This window comes from Tachypleus tridentatus, chromosome 13 (assembly GCF_004210375.1).
Source record: "Tachypleus tridentatus isolate NWPU-2018 chromosome 13, ASM421037v1, whole genome shotgun sequence".
Taxonomy (NCBI): domain Eukaryota; kingdom Metazoa; phylum Arthropoda; class Merostomata; order Xiphosura; family Limulidae; genus Tachypleus; species Tachypleus tridentatus.
This window is the reverse complement of record NC_134837.1, coordinates 185,698,965-185,717,049: the sequence shown is the minus strand read 5'-3', so window position 1 is coordinate 185,717,049 and position 18,085 is coordinate 185,698,965. Positions and strand designations below refer to the sequence as shown.

General features: G+C 32.8%; 1 pseudogene across 3 annotated transcripts in view; it reads left to right on the top strand.

Moving 5' to 3' along the window:
• Positions 1 to 1,548: 1,548 nt before the first annotated feature.
• The window catches only part of LOC143236716 (allatostatin-A receptor pseudogene), a 47,118-nt pseudogene continuing 30,581 nt past the window's right edge, over positions 1,549 to 18,085 (top strand). For 2 of the 3 annotated variants that reach the window (XR_013019723.1, XR_013019724.1), the window contains exon 1: positions 1,549 to 1,674. The product of XR_013019723.1 is annotated as an allatostatin-A receptor pseudogene, transcript variant X1 (transcript). Of the gene's footprint in view, positions 1,675 to 5,958; positions 6,297 to 18,085 lie in introns of those variants that run through there. The other variant, XR_013019725.1, reaches the window with a different exon arrangement.

The following is an 18,085-nucleotide window of genomic DNA, read 5'->3' as shown; positions in this document are numbered from 1 at the left end:
TCGGTTATTATGTACATAAACATACCAACAGTAACAATATGTCGGTTATTATGTACATAAACACACCAACAGTAACAATATGTCGGTTATTATGTACATAAACATACCAACAGTAACAATATGACGGTTATTATGTACATAAACACACCAACAGTAACAGTTTGTGAAGTGAGATAAATAGTTATCATTGAAAAACACACACGCTTCCTGTTGGTATAACACAAAAGCTAAAAGCACACCGAGTTCCTATGAGTGTAACATGGGAGCTATAAACACATAGGTGCCCTCGAGAAAAACACAGGAGCTAGAAACACACCGTTGTTTTCTCTAAATCTTTCAGAGTTAAAAAATATCACACTTAAGAAAAAGGTACAAAGTGAGGAGAAATATGTGTCCATTAAAAACCTGTCTTATAAAACTTGGGAATCCGTCAAAAAGGAACTGGGAAATAAGTTTATCTTGGTTTTTAACAAAAATTTAAAATATTTTGTTTACATACTGTGAAACGTAGAAACGAATATAAACCCTAAAATCCAACCGCTTTCAAAAGGTCCATATTTCCACAGCGCTAGAGTTCCACTATTTTTGTTTATTTCTCTCAAGACTTCGTGAACCTACGTTTCTTTCTAACATCATGCATGCACCGAAACAATTAGAATTTTATGGACTGTCTAAAAAACCGACAAATTGGGAATGCATTTTGTTTTTCTACAAAAAAGCTTTAGCCAATGAAATGTATCGATTAACTGATGTTTTATCTCTTCTACACACATACATGTTTCATATCCGTTCAAATTATCAGTACCCAGATAATGGTGGATATCGGCGTGACACAGATTTTTAATGTTGGAACAAGAAACCACGTTTAACTCTAACAAAGGCATAAGTAAATGTCGTCTGTGAATACAGTTTACAACTTTTAACACATAATTAAACCATTGTTTCACAGGCGGTGTTACGTAATTATTTTAGTAATTAACAGGTACTATCGGATAATTACGCCACTAAAATGACATCGCATAAAGAACGTTCAACGCTGGAATTTGTATTGTCGTGACGTCAGGAAATAGTACGCATGCCATGAATCATGAGAAGAATTATGATTCCTGTAGGCTCCAACAGAACTTGATATATGAAGTTCAAAAGCAAGAAATAAAAATATTTGTTACTATTAGTTTTGGTTTTGTTTATTCTTGAAACACAACGCTTTGGATGACCATGGAAAGGTACTTCTAACAAATATTGCTATAATATAACACTAATGTAACATAGAAGTCGTTTCACACACAAAAATCACTTGTGAATCAACATTTTCTGTAATAAGTTTCGTCACACTTTTTAGGGATTACAGATTCAGTTCTTCAAACCATAGATTTAATTTTCTTTTTTTGTTCCTTTCCTTCAACACCCGCTTATTATCTTTAATAACTCGTATAAAAATATTTGTGGCACGTGTCATATCATATAGCGAAGAATATACACGAGAAATCTCATTGGATCTCACACACATTGCATGACGGGTTTCGTTGGCTGAGAAGTAGAATCGTCTGCTAGTACACCTAACCAGGAGCTAGCTGAAGGTATTTGTGTCTTGTAGCTTACGTTAGGAAAGAGGAAGGTTCGCTTCTTGTATGAGTCCTGTTTCATCGGAGCGACAGGGGTAGAATATCTCAGGTAAGTAGAAGTTTGTACTACTTTTGTCACGAATAATAGTTTAGTTACTAATAAACTGAGGGATTTAAATACTGAAATGTAACGATCTGTAACAAATAGTGCGTTAAGAGTTTACCTATCAACAAGTATCTGTTTGGGTAACGACGTAATAACGTAAGTAAGTCTAACGTAGAGAAATATAAATACGTCGGACTTAATATACCGAATGTCTGTGGCCTTATCGATCGAATTAACTACTAAAACTGACGAAAATTAAAATCATTATTTATCGATCAAGAATGATTGATTTAGTATAGTTTCATTCAACGAGAGCTGTACCCAGTTTTACTTAGTTTATCCCTGATCAAGAAATGTATATCTAGTTTAATTCTGAAGAAGACAGATTTATTAATTGCCCATGATCAGGAAAGACTGATCTAATTTACCTCTGATCAACAGTAATTTTCCTTTGTTTTAACATTAAAAGTATGAACCGTGTACTAGCGCACATATATAGTCAACACCTGTTGTAGATAGACTTGGGATAAAAATTCGTTAGATAGATAATAGATAGAAATGGAGAAAACAAGATGCCTACCACTAACTTGATGTTAAGACTAAATTCAAGGGTTAAATTTAACGATGACTTTCATACCTCGAAAATAATTTTCCCTACTCTTTAGATATCTTTATATAAATATATTGTGTATTTAAAAATAAAAATAATACAGTTTTAATTCTTTCAACAATTTAGTGTTTTAACTTGTTTCGACACTAGCATATATTTTTGTCTGCCTCTGTACCTATGTTTTCGTTGGTATGGACTCGAAAGTTGTCATTTGAGAAAATGTGATTCTTTGTAGGTGGCGCAATTGTATTTTAAAAAATCAACAATTAATTTATTGTTTTCTCAAATTAAAATTTAGTTGTAATTTCATTTCCTTCAAAACCTGAGTGTTACCACTTTAAAAGTTCAATAATTATATTTAATCTTCGTTGTTTTTATTCTACCTGTCTCAGTCTAAACACGTGAAGTCACAGTTTTACGAGAATATTTCTTGCGCTTGTTTCTTGTGTTGTCTAAATTTAAAATCAGTTATCTTGGGTAATGCAATTCTTTCAACAACTTTAATATCTAAGCTCTGATTTAATTCAAAATCATCTATTGCTTCTGGTACTATTCTAGACCTGTGAAACTTCCTTTTACACGAGTTCCTCCTGTAAGTCTGTGAAGTTTTAATGAGCGAACTTGTTGTTTCATGGTCTGTTTAGCTTTCTTTAAGGGACCAAGTTATTTCAGGGTCTGCGCAGTTTCTTTAAGGGCTTGGTAGCTTCTTTTAAGGGTATGAGTTCTCTCATGGCCTATGTAACTTACTTTAAGAGCCTGAGTTCTTTCTGGACCCTTTTAATTTCCTTTTAGGTTCCGAGTTTCACAGTTATCCACTGTGTTATCAATTTAATCTGTTAATTATTATTTTGGGTATTCACACAAACCAATACAAATGAAGGAAGCTAATCATATTCACACTGAGCTATACAAGGAAAGACAATTATATTCACACAAAGCTGTATAATGGAAGGTAGATAATAATATTCATACAAAGCAATACAAAGGAAGACAGCTAATAATCACACAAAGCTAACAAGGGTGAACAATTTATCGTATTCACACAAAGCTAACAAAGGAAGGCAGGTAATAAATATGACCCACTGTTATGTCATCCCTCCAGCTACTTTTGCTCTTATCAAATAGTGTGATTGAACTTTCACATCGTCCACTGTCCAACATTTGTCTTGAGAATGTGTGTAAGGTTCTTTTTCGCAATATCTTAAGCTGGTGAGAATGAAAGTCTGTCTCTACCTGTGATGAAATATGTAACATATTTTGATATATTTTCACACACATCTCTACAGATCTATGTCAAACATAACGAATGCAACGGTTGTTTTGATTTGATCTGAATTTTGCGCAAATCTAAACGAGTGCTATCAGTCACTACTTTACAGTGTAAAACTAGAGGGATGACAGCTTGTCAGTATTTATCTCAACCAACTCTTGGACAACTGGTTTATCGACAAATAGTGTTATTGACTAACACGACTGAAGGAGTGAGCGTGTTAGGTGTGAAACAACGGTTAACTTGTTAATGTTGAGAATTCTTAAAAATATAAAAAGCACCTCAGTATAAGTTATAATAACGTTTAAGACTAATAATATCTCATTATGAACTTTCATAAGTATTTAATTATAAAACAGGAACGAGAAACAAGATTTTAATAACACAGAACGAATTTAATAACGAATGTTTAACACGTGTGCGTTCAATTACAAACATTTAATTATTAGATGTTTCGGAGTTTACACATTTAATCACCAGCAAGTTATTAAGTGCAAACATTTATAAATTTAAAATACAGAATAAGAGAATGAAGTGGATTAAAAGACAACCATATAAACAACTAACAGGATATCCAATAATATTATACAAGTGTTTAGAACATAATTAACTGTTGTTATTATTTAATGTTGAGAGTTCATTAATAACAGAAAGTTTCTTTAACTAAAAGTTCAATATTGGATCATCTAGATGAGATGACTTTGAAATTATTAATTAAAACGAGGTGGTGGGTCTGGGTTTTAGTTATCTTATTTTAATTACTTATTATACGTCTATAAATTTTTGTATCTAAATTAATTATTAACCATGTTCAGTATAGCTTGCGGAAAATGGAATTTGTTTTTCCGAAACTTTCAAGAATTAATTACTTGTTATTGTACAAACACGTTGTTGTCACCGCCGCTCTGTTGTCCACCATTAAAATAGGAACTATGTTAACGATAGAGAACTAACAAAATAATATTTACAATTGGGCCATTCCGTTGTTATCGTGACGTAACACTTTGACAAACTGAAGTTCACGTGCTTGTACTCGGGATCATTTAACAGATTTTAAGAAAAATAGCCCGCACATGTTTTATTATTAACCCCACTGTTCTTTTATTCCCTGCATCTTTACACTTTATACGTAAGATATTTATTTGTTATGTCTTCGTTTGTGTCGTAACGTACTTATTTACTTATTCCCTTTCGCTCCTTCAATCACCATTAGTGATTTGCCATATTAATTTCAGTTTCAGTTTATGGTCACATTTAAGGTCCTGAGTTTCACAGTTATCCACTGTGTTATCAATTTAACCTATTAATTATTATTTTGGGTATTCACACAAACCTATACAAATGAAGGAATCTAATAATATTTACACTAAACTATACAAGGGAAGGCAGCTATTATTCACACAAAGGTATGCAAGAGAAGGCAGATAAATATATTCACACAAAGCTATTTAAGGGAATGCAGCTAATCATATTCACCCAAACCTATACAAGGAAAAGCAGATAATTATATTCACACAATGATATTCAAAGGAATGCAGCTAATCACATTTACACAAAGCTATACATGAGAAGATAGCTAATATTCACACAAAGCTAACAAAGGAAGAAAGCTAATATCACCCACCATCATATCAACTTTTCTGCTACTTCTTCTCTGATCAGGTTCACCTTTCACATCGTCCACTGTCCAACACTTTTGAATGTGTGTAAGGTTTGTTTAACGAATAAACATTCGTTAGATAGAAGATAGACAGAAATGGAGAAAACAAGATGTCTACCACAAACTTGATGTTAAGACTAAATTCAAGGTTTAAATTTAACGATGACTTTTATACCTCGAAATTAATTTGCCCTATTCTTTAGATATCTTTATACATATTGTGTATTTAAAAATAAAAATAATACAGTTTTAATTCTTTCAACAATTTACTGTTTTAACTTGTTTCGACACTAACATATATTTTTGTCTGTTTCTGTACCTAAATGTTTTCGCTTGTATAAACTCAAAGTTGTCATTTGAAAAAATGTGATTTTTTATAGGTGGTGCCATTTTATTTTTTAAAAAAAATCATCACTTTTTTGCATAGGTTTAAACTAAGACGTCTGTAAAACGATTTAATATTTTCCTAATTTATTTTAGATATTATACATTTTAAGTCAATGCTGAGAGAGAATAATTTAGCTTTTTGTGCCTCACTTGCAGATAACGTTTAATTCGTAAACTTTTACTGTTGACACACGTTCATTGAACGATACCAAAAAGTGTTTATAAGTTTCGTTTTTGTGTGTTATATTCTTGTCAATCATTTGAAATTTCACTCGTCCAGCTTGTGATTTAAATGCGCATTTTCGTTGGCACGAATCGAATACATTCACGATGTTTGTTTGTTTGTTTTGAATTTCGCAGAAAGCTAAACGTGGGATATCTGCCCTAGCCGTTCCTAATTTAGCAGTGAAACAATAGAGGGAAGGCAGCTTGTCATCACCGTCCATCGCCAAATCTGGGGCTACTCTTACCAACGAATAGTTGGACTGATCGTCACATTATAATGCCTTCACGGCTGAAAGGGTGAGCATGTTTGGTGGAGCGGGAATTCGAACCCGCGACACGCAGCTTGGAAGTGGAATCTCTGTCCACCTGACCATGCCAGGCCCATTAGCGATGAAAACCTTTATACTTGCTAAGTAATATCCTGCATGGGTCCGTCTTCAAATAATCTGAATGTATCTGTTTAAACTATAAGTTTAAAATTGTCTCATGTGTTACAGATGTTTTTTATTTCTCATATATTGCAGTATAAAGCTATTTGTTTTTAATCTAGTAGAACAAAATATTTCTCTTCTTTACACATGAAAGGAAAACAAAAACAATACGACGTTAGGTACAACATTCGGGATATCTAAAGAAATGTTTAGTTTTTTATAAATAAAACGAAACAGAAAACGTAAAATTAGTTGTTTTTCAACTATTTGAAGTTTAAGATAGTATATATTCATTCTTTACTTGATTACAAAGTTAAAAGTTGAAGAATCAAGAAGGTTAGTTGAAAGCAAAATTAAACTTACTTAGCATCTTAATTTTGAATACGAATCAACGTTTGGATGCTGGAATCAAGATATCTAATTAATAATATGCCATTTCTGTCGTCCAAGTTCCTGCTTTCTGGTTATGTGACAGAATATTTACCCAATATTTTCTCTATATTATCAAGAAACAATAAGATTCCTTATTTCAAAGGAGGCGACCAGTTCGTTCTTGTAAAAGAAGCAACTACATTCAGTGCTGGAAACAAGGCAGCTAGTTCTTTGTTCCAAAGGAGGCAACCAGTTCGTTGTTGTAAAAGTGATTTATTCCTATTAGGAAAGCCATAAGATTAGATGGAAGATTTGTACTTGAAATATGAGGAACATATTTCATGGCTATAATTACAGTATACTCGTTTACTAGTATGACAAGCTAAGAGCAAGAAATATAGAATTGCAACAATCAGAGGAAGAACAAACCCATGAGGTGTTACTAGTTTCCTACGTTCATTAACAACTGGATTTAAGTAATGAGTAACAGTAACTGGTGTCTACAACACGAAAACTCATGTCTGTTACCAAAGAATGCTCAATTCTACCTCTGAATGTATCCTGTTTATATAGATCTCCTTATTGTATCTCCGAAATCACCAACTGTATATAAATAAATGGTGTATCTTCTTAGTTCGACACATAAAAATAGATAAAAAATAAAACATTCTACATCTGGAAACACTAGAAGTTCCAGTTTTAATTATACCTTTATTACTCTATTTTTAATTTATCGAAATGTCGAAATTATTGCGATTTGGTTCGATGTTTATAACAAAGATTCGCTGATGAATCCTCACACAGATATGTAAAGACATTTTGACATCTCCTGGTTTAGGATAAAATTCATACAGAAATGTTACATCACGGTTTGAAACTAAAATATTACAGAGATTAACAGAGTCTATATATCAAATGACAGAGAAAGCTGTAAATCAAACCATCTGAATTCCTGCTGTATTTGTCTTCAGCAATATTCAATTCACGATTCTTACAAACCAAGAAAGTGCCACCGTAATAATGACTGTATAATGTGTCGACTATCCCTAAGTATTTCTGTGGCAATGGATAAGTAGAGAATCCAGCCGAGAACACAGCTTATTCGTGTATTACAATTATTAATTACTTATTCAAGTAATGATTGTATTTACATCATTTGGTGATTCTAAATATACTGTCAAAACTAATTTGTATAAATGAAAGAATCAATAACCTGGCTTCGCTTGACGTCATGAGATGCAACTAGTAATTACGGGTATAACCACCGTTAAGAGATGACAACATAAGATGTAACTAGGATTTCTGTTGGTACGTGAAAGTTTATGTCAGTATTACACGAGAAAATTAATGTAAAAGTTATAAAACCTGTAGTAAACTTAATATGCGCATCCTGTGTACATTTACACACTATTTTCCTAATTTCTGGATTCGCCAGTATTTTATTTCCTTCCACATATTATTCAATTGTGACAAAAAATTCCACTTGGCTTAAAAGTTAAAACTTATCGTTCCCATAGCAACTCTGCTTTCCCGACGCATCATGCGAGTTCAATGACGTAAGTACTAACCGTGGTTGTTGTTTAGAGATAGCAACTAGCTTTGTAAATTGTAAAGCAAATCGACTTTTTATGATAATAAAACTGTTCGACGAAAACCAGATAAATGCTTTAATGTTTCTCTCTTAGCAAGAGGTTATTTTAGTACTTTTAAATTTTATTTTAGTACGTATATCAATGTGGCGATAAGTACCTTATCATGTTCGGTTCTAATTAAACCCGTATTACCCACAAACGTCCCTATCATTTCTCAATGCTGTAGGGAACGGAATAAGTAGGAACATCCATAATGGATGTCGTATTAAAAATTGTTCTATTGGCCAATAAGTTATCAAAATTGTCTGAATAATTTGTAAAGATACAAAATGGGCTAGCTGTTCTGTGCCCATCACGGATGTCGAAACCTGAACCTTAACAGTATACACTTTTAGATTAAACAATTTATCACTTTAAAAAGTGGATCTTTTGGTAAAACCAAATATCCACACAGTATTGTTTCTTGACGATCGGGCTCGGCATGATCAGGTGGGTTAAGGCGTACGACGCGTAATCTGAGGGTCGCGGGTTCGCATCCCCGTCGCACCAAACATGCTCGTCCTCTCAGCCGTGGGTGCGTTATAATGTTACGGTCAATCCCACTATTCGTTGGTAAAAGAGTAGCCCAACAGTTGGCGGTGAGTGGTGATAACTAGCTGCCTTCCCTCTAGTCTTACACTGCTAAATTAAGGACGGATAGAGTAGCTTTGCGCGAAATTCAAACACAAACAATCTTGACGATCGAATTGCAATGTCCTTCACGGCTCACACGGGGTCTGGCCCCCTCTACGTCGCAAGCGTAATTTAAAAGACTACGAGGGGTACATTTCTTCCATCAAAAGTCACACTTCCGTGGCACGTAGAAAAACAAAGCAGACACAAAACTGTCATTAAACAATTTTAGAATACCGTATTATCAATGATAATAAAGAATTTGGAAAAACATATATTAAAAACTAATATCAAACCAATTTGTAGTTCGGAATCTAGTATAAAGTTACGTTTATACGGACTGTTACGTCATTAACTACAGTGACATAATGAAGATATTTGTCACAAAGTACAGTGACATAATGTAGATATTTGTCACAAAGTACAGTGACATAATGTAGATATTTGTAATAAGGTAGAGTAACATAATGTAGATATTTGTAATAAGGTAGAGTAACATAATGTCAATATTTGTCACAAAGTACAGTGACATAATGTAGATATTTGTAATAAGGTAGAGTAACATAATGTCAATATTTGTCACTAACCACAGTAACGTAAGGTAGATATTTGTCATAAAGTACAGTGACATAATGAAGATATTTGTCACAAAGTACAGTGACATAATGTAGATATTTGTAATAAGGTAGAGTAACAAAATGTCAATATTTGTCACTAACCACAGTAACGTAAGGTAGATATTTGTCATAAAGCACAGTGACATAATGAAGATATTTGTCACAAAGTACAGTGACATAATGAAGATATTTGTCACAAAGTACAGTGACATAATGTAGATATTTGTAATAAGGTAGAGTAACATAATGTCAATATTTGTCACAAAGTACAGTGACATAATGTAGATATTTGTAATAAGGTAGAGTAACATAATGTCAATATTTGTCACTAACCACAGTAACGTAAGGTAGATATTTGTCATAAAGCACAGTGACATAATGAAGATATTTGTCACAAAGTACAGTGACATAATGAAGATATTTGTCACAAAGTACAGTGACATAATGTAGATATTTGTAATAAGGTAGAGTAACATAATGTCAATATTTGTCACAAAAGTACAGTGACATAATGTAGATATTTGTAATAAGGTAGAGTAACATAATGTCAATATTTGTCACTAACCACAGTAACGTAAGGTAGATATTTGTCATAAAGTACAGTGACATAATGAAGATATTTGTCACAAAGTACAGTGACATAATAAAGATATTTGTCACAAAGTACAGTGACATAATGTAGATATTTGTAATAAGGTAGAGTAACATAATGTCAATATTTGTCACTAACCACAGTAATGTAAGGTAGATATTTGTCACAAAGTACAGTAACATAATGTAGATATTTGTCACAAAGTACAGTGACATAATAAAGATATTTGTCACAAAGTACAGTGACATAATGTAGATATTTGTAATAAGGTAGAGTAACATAATGTCAATATTTGTCACTAACCACAGTAACGTAAGGTAGATATTTGTCATAAAGTACAGTGACATAATGTACATATTTGTTACTAAGTTCGGTTTTAGAATATGGATACTTTTCCGTAAGATATAAATTCAGGTAATGTAAAGGTATCAGAATCCTGGAATTGATGTACGAGTAATTATAATCTGTTGTTGACGAAGCTCCATGAAGTTAGAATAGATAAATATCTCTTTCGTGTAAATTTATTTTCACGCTCACCATGTTTAGTGAATACATCTATATACATCTCGTGGTACATTTGTAGTTTGTGTCAATTAGTTGTTTCTTGCGTGGTACAAAAGAAATGCTCAAAGTAACACAACCTATCAGACAGAGTATGTTGTTATCTAGAGATGGGTAATGTCGTAATATATGTATCGCTGTTATAAGTTACACAGTGGATTCTTCCCTCGAGGAAGTCGAACCCCGAATTTTTCATTTTCAGTTTTTGAACCTGCCGCCGAGAATGTTAGAAAGGATATTCCTGCTTCCCGCCCATATTACTATTTGACAAAGTTTTTTTTTTGGATAAGGAATTATAAGTGTTGGAATATGCAAGAGAAAATGTGTTTTTGTATTAATACAACAAAGTAGTGTGTATTGTTTTTCTAATCAGTTTCATAAGTTTTGAATATTTTATACTCTTAAAGTTAAGCCATTGTTCAAGGAAATGACACGTTTTTATGAACTTATTAAATTGTGCATATATAATATTTATCCAGTTATTCAGACACGTGTTGTTGCTTAGACAGAGGGAGTTTTGACGTAGGTTAATAAAAATGGCAAAATAACTTCAACGTTCTTGATAGTTTATAAATTTGAATCAGACCAGAGCACATTATTTCTGATTTTCGAATTTTTCACTGTGCATGTTTGTTTACCGAGTTTTTAGTCAGTTTGTTACTGTCAGCTACCTAGTTCAAGTTTGTGAATATAACGTTTGCGTTTTATGAAATAGGGATATAAGAAAATACTGCGCATTCTGATAACCATATGTAGAAAGTAACTAAATCTGTTCTGTTAGCGTCTATTATTTGTAAGCAAATTGTCGTTCAGCAAACTTGTAGAGCTAGTAATTGAAAAAGTTGTAACAATGTGTCAACGAAGTGGGCTTTCTATTGTTTCTTATTTTATAAAAAGTACAATTATATTTGGACAGTACCTCTTCAATTAATAATTATAGGTTCACTTACAGTCAGATTGACTACAGATGGACAGAGACTGAAAGACATCTGACAGATGAGTGGCTGTTGTTATACGAATGTCTGAAACATTTTAGTTTACATAAAATCTAGTGTAAGTGATGAAGTGAAAAGAAGAAAGACAACTGAACATTAGCCTGGAGATTACATTAACTGTGTACATGGAATTTTATGCTGCTAAACCTAACTAAGAGGCTTTAGTCCATAAGCCACTCATCTTAGATATTAATGCTTTTCAACTAATGCTTATTTTGAATGAACAGATCTCTGTTTGAAAGGAGTGCTAATTCACTAAGGAACCATGAATTCCTTCCATATTATAACATTCTCAGCATTTAATGCGTTTATTGAGTTCCATGAGGACGTACTATACCCCTTTGAACACGACAAAACATTTTGCTACAAAGTGTATTTCCATGAGGATGTACTATACCCTACAAACACAACAAAAACCCTACTATAAAGCGTACATTCATCAGTATGTACTATACCCTTTGAACACAATAAACCGTCCTATCATAAAGTGTACATACATGAGGATGTACTATATCTGTAAACACAGTAAAACATCTTGCTATAAAGTGTACTTCCACGAGATTGTACTATACCCTTCAAAATTAATAAAACATTCTACCATAAATTGTACTTCTGTGAGAATGTACAATACCCCTTTAAACACAATACACATCCTACTAGAAAGTGTACATTCATGAGGATGTACTACACCCTTTAAAAACAATAAAACATCCTAATATAGTACTTCCACGAAGATGTACTACACCCTTCAAACACAATAAAACATCCTACTACAAAGCGTACATTCATGAGGATGTACTATACCCTTCAAAAACAATGAAACATCCTATCATAAAGTATACTTCCACGAGAATATACTACAGCCTTCAAACATAATAAAACATCCTGATATAAAGTATACATTGAGGAGGATGTACTATACTCTGTAAACACAATAAAACATCCTACTATAAACTGTACTTCCACGAGAATGTACTATACCTTTCAAAATAATAAAACATTATACCATAAAGTGTACATTCATGAGGATGTACTATACCCCTTTAAACACAATAAAACATCCAACTATAAATTGTACTTCTGTGAGGATGTACTATACCCTTTAAATACTAAAACCCCCTGGTATAAAGTATACATTTAGGAGAATGTACTATACCCTTTAAACACAATAAAACGTCCTACAATAAAGTGTACATTCATGATGATGTACTATACCCCTTTGAACACAATAAACATCCTACAATAAAGTGTACTTTCACGAGGATGTACTATACCCTTTAAACATAATAAAACACACTACTATAAAGTGTACTTCCACGAGGATGTACTACACCCTTTAAACACAATAAAACACTCTAATATAGTAGTTCCAAGAGGATGTACTGTACCCTTCAAAAACAATAAAACATTTTACCATAAAGTGTACATTCATGAGGATGTACTATACCCCTTTGAACACAATAAAACATCCTGGTATAAAGAAATTGAGGAAGATGTACTGTACCCTTTAAACAGAATTAAATATTCTACTATAAAGTGTTCATTCATGACGTTGTACCATACCCCTTTAAACACAATAAAACGTTCGACTATAAAGTGCACATTCATGAAAATGTAATATACTCTGTAAACACAATAAAACATCCTACTATAAAGTGTACTTCTGTGAGGATGTACTGTATTCTTTAAAGACAACAAAACATCCTAATATAAAGTGTTCATTGATGAGGATGTACTATTATACTTCTTTAAACACAATGAAACATTCTACTGTAAAGTGTGCATTCCTACGAATGTACTGTACTCCTTTAAACATAATAAAACATCCTACTATAAAGAATACATATATGAGTGTGTACTATACCATTTTAACACAATAAAACACCCTAGTGTAAAGTGTACATTTATGAGTATGTACTCTACCCTTTAAACACAATAAAACATCCTACTATAAAGAATACATCTATGAGGGTGTACTATACCCTTTTAACACAATAAAGCACCCTACTGTAAAGTGTACATTTATGAAGATGTACTATACCCTTTAAATACAATAAAACATCCTAACATAAAGTGTACTTACATGTAAACATCCTATGATGTAGTTGTGACTGTTTTATCAGAAGGCTGGCCTTCTTCTGTTCAATGTAGGTAGCTTTTGACTGTTTTATCACAAAGCTAGCCTAGTTTTGATCTGTGTAGGTAGCTTGTGACTGTTTTATCACAAGGCTGACCTACTTCTGCTCTGTGTAGGTAGCTTGTAACTGTTTTATCAGAAGTCCAGTAGATGTAGACTGTACTATAGGATGTAATATACCCCTTTCAACACAATAAACATCCTACTATAAAGTGTACTTTATACAGATAATATAGATCTATGTAGGTAGCTTGTGACTGTTTTATCACAAGGCTGGCCTTGTTCTGATCTATGTAGGTAGCTTGTGACTGTTTTATCAGAAGTCTAGTCCACTTGTGATCTATGTAGGTAGCTTGTGACTGTTTTATTACAAAGTTGGCCTACTTCTGCTCTGTGTAGGTAGCTTGTGACTGTTTTATCAGAAGGCTAATGTACTTCTCATCTGTGTAGGTAGCCTACTCTGATGAAAAGTTACAGTGATTTTAAACATCTAATATCAATTTATTTTTAGTTCTGAGTAAAATATTAATTTAATTGTATTAGAGTTTATCTCTTTAGTATATTAGCATTAGTTTGTTTTGTTTGTTTTTTTGGAATTTCGCACAAAGCAACTCGAGGGCTATCTGTGCTAGCCGTCCCTAATTTAGCAGTGTAAGACTAGAGGGAAGGCAGCTAGTCATCATCACCCACCGCCAACTCTTGGGCTACTCTTTTACCAACGAAAAGTGGGACTGACCGTCACATTATAACGCCCCCACGGCTGGGAGGGCGAGCATGTTTTGGCGCGACTCGGGCGCGAACCCGCGACCCTCAGATTACGAAGCGCACGCCTTAACGAGCTAGGCCATGCCAGGCCATATTAGCATTAGACAGAGTTTCAAAATAACTAAGTATTTTGATTAGTTTTTTTTTTTTACTTTCAAAGTGCTTGTGAAAGTGATAATATATATCGACCCCTCCTACAAGTGACTCACTGATAATATCTTAGCCTAAGAGCTTATACCACTAGAAACCTGTGTTCGACACCCGCGGTAGGCATAGCACAGATAGCCCAATGCAACAAACAAACGAAAAAAAAAGACTGTGTACACTGCCACCTAAATAGTTTTGTCACGTGATAACTTATGGAACAACTACTTCAGAAAGTACATAGCATGAAGTCAGTCAGGTGAGTGTATTATACTCTAGTAACAGGTTACTAGTTTAGTTAATTTACGTTAATTCTGTTTGGTTTAGTCCATTACTACACATCTATATATGTTTGTAATTAATTTCATTTGACAAAGTTCTTGAATAGCTGATATTTTTTTCCAAATGTTCCACTGTATTCAGTGTCTCTAATGGGAATAGACAAGATTATAGGATTAATAATTTATATAAACAAATTGCTTTTCCGAAATATTTCTAATTTTATCACTATAATTTCAAATGAAATTTAACATTTGTAGTCCCCTCCTCTCGCTCCTGCAGATGGCTAAAAGTACGTATTTTTAAACATACTATTCAGCTTATTTCATAATCACATAAGGTCTTGTGATGAGACCCAATCTTCTCCAAACTATAATTGTTTGATTTTATTCCATAAGCTTCTTTGCCTGAAGAGTTTCATAGAAATGTCTAAAAACTAAACTTTTCAACTCCAAGTCTTTTAACTGTTGTCGCTCTATTCATGGGTTTAAGACGTTAAAATAGATTTATTCGCTAAATTACTACCAAATGTTGAGAAACTTAAGAAAAACGTACGCAGGCCTTGAAAACAAACTATGGAAATCCTTTTTCAGCTCGGATTATGGTCATAAAATACTCACGCAAATTTAAAATAAAACCATCAGCCGAATGACGTACGTATCATAAAATAACATAATGTTTAGGGACAACAAGGGAGCTATTGATTCATTTCAGCTTTTCTAAACGAAACTAAACCTATTAAATAAATACAATGAAAGTCCGCCCTTATCATTCGTACAGTTATCACACTTTCTCTTAAACTTAAATTTACTGTCCCACAACAACCCATTTTAAAGGCCAACCATCCTGTTAGAAAAATAAATCTGTCTTTGCTAAAGATGGCTCCTGCTCTACCAAAATGTATACTTGTGTCCCCTAACTGTACTGATCCCATTGTTAAATATTATAAAAGATGGTGCATCAACATTATCTATTCCTTTTATAATATTAAACACCTCAATCATACCTCTTCTCACTCTTCTTTTGAAGAGAAAACAATTCGAAAGATTTCACCCTGTCTTCATATAACAACCCAGGCACTATTCTAGTAACTCTTAGTGAACTCTTTTCAACAATATTCTTCCTAAGATAAGAAGTCCAAAACTTAACACAGTATTCCAAATGTGGCCTAACCTGTACAATGAAAGTACAACCTCTTTAGACTTATAATCAGTATTTCTGTAGATACAACCTAAATTATTATTTGTGCTGGTAGGACAAATAAGATTTTAAATTGTATCTACAGAAATACTGGTTACACTATGTAAAATTTTTTTTACTTTTTCTTGTTCCTGAGCAGAAAGTGTTAGTTCCCAATTGCTTATGCCTAAAGTAAATGGAAAAGACCTATTTTTTTCTTCAAACTTTGCTTTTGTGACCTGAGAGCGTATAATGAAAACATGGGGGCTGATACGTGAAAGTGATTTACATTATAGTCGCAAATCTCGAAAAACTACTCACTTCTAAACATTTTTGTTCGTTTTTGTGTAACTTTAGTATAAATACATGCAAATCATGATTCATATGTTGTTTTATTCAGACATTATGTAAATGAAAATGTGCAAATTTGCCCGTTTTTTACATAGAAAATAGGTTAATTTCTAAAGTTCATTATCCAGGCCACAAAAACAAAGTTTGAAGGGAATAATGGCCATTTTCTGTACCTTACAACATAAGCAATTAAGAAATAACACATACAATCAAGGAACAAAATTTGTGTTACATAGTGTTATAAGTCTAAAGAGGCAGATAGGTTTTAATTACAATAAATGTATGTGGGTTATCATAATTTAAATTATAAGTATAATATGGAAGTGAATATGAAAGTGGTATGAAAGAAAGGGATTATAGTGTAATAGTTGACCAGTCTCTGAAGTCATCCAACCAAGATTCCTTTCTTTCATACCATTGTTAAGGTTATTCACATCCATATTATACGTATAATTCAAATTATGATAACCCACATACATTATCTTGTATTTATTATAATTAAATCCATCTACCATTTATTTTCCTAACTCAATAAATGATCTAAATCCTTTTGTAAATCACCAGCATCCTCTTCACAGCCAACAACACTCAAGACCTTAACATCATCTATAAATGTAAGTAATTTATTGACCATTCCTTCATCTATGCCATTAATGTAAGTCAAAAATAGCACAGGTCCTGAGATTGAGCCCTGAGGTACCACACTTGTGACATTAATCCAGTTTGATTAAACGCCATCTGTAACAACCATCTGCTTTCATCCATTCAGCCACTCTTCTATCCAACTTGCTAACTTATCCCTCATACATATAATGTTTGTTGTATGCATTTTATGTGGCATCGTATTAAATGCTTTTTCAGAACGTTTGAAATTTGTATCCAAAACATAATTATTCTTTAGTTCATCATCGAATAAACATTGAATCTGACAGAACAATGAACACTTGCACAAAAATGAGCCCCGATCTCCACCCTTTTGATCATTTCTGTAGTTGAAGTTAGTAATAAGTCTAAATTATCATTATTTCTCGCAGGTTCCTTGGCCAATTGTTGAATAAATTCATTCTCAACAGTTTTCAAAAAACCCTTTCTCCATCATGATTTGATTCTAGTATTTCCTTATCTATATGCCTTAATCTAATTGTAAAGTTTCTCACTAATTCCACAGTATCACTTAGTTATCTGTAACAAACTACCACATAAAACCCAAATGGACTCAATTTCCTTCCTACTTTTTTTGATATCATCAACTTTAACAGGATGTAACTCACATTTTACAAATAAAACTTTACATTAACTTTAACAGGATGTAACTCACATTTTACAAATAGAACTTTACATTAACTTTAACAGGATGTAACTCACATTTTACAAATAAAACTTTACATCAACTTTAACAGAATGTAACTTACATTTTACAAATAAAACCAACCCCTATTTAGAACTCTATCTCTGTTAAAGAACCTTTTAACCTTGTAGTACAAAGAAAGTTCTGTCATCAGAATCATCTACATTTAACCATGACGGTTAATTTGAAATAATCCTGATTGTAATCTTGAAAATATGCCAGTGAAC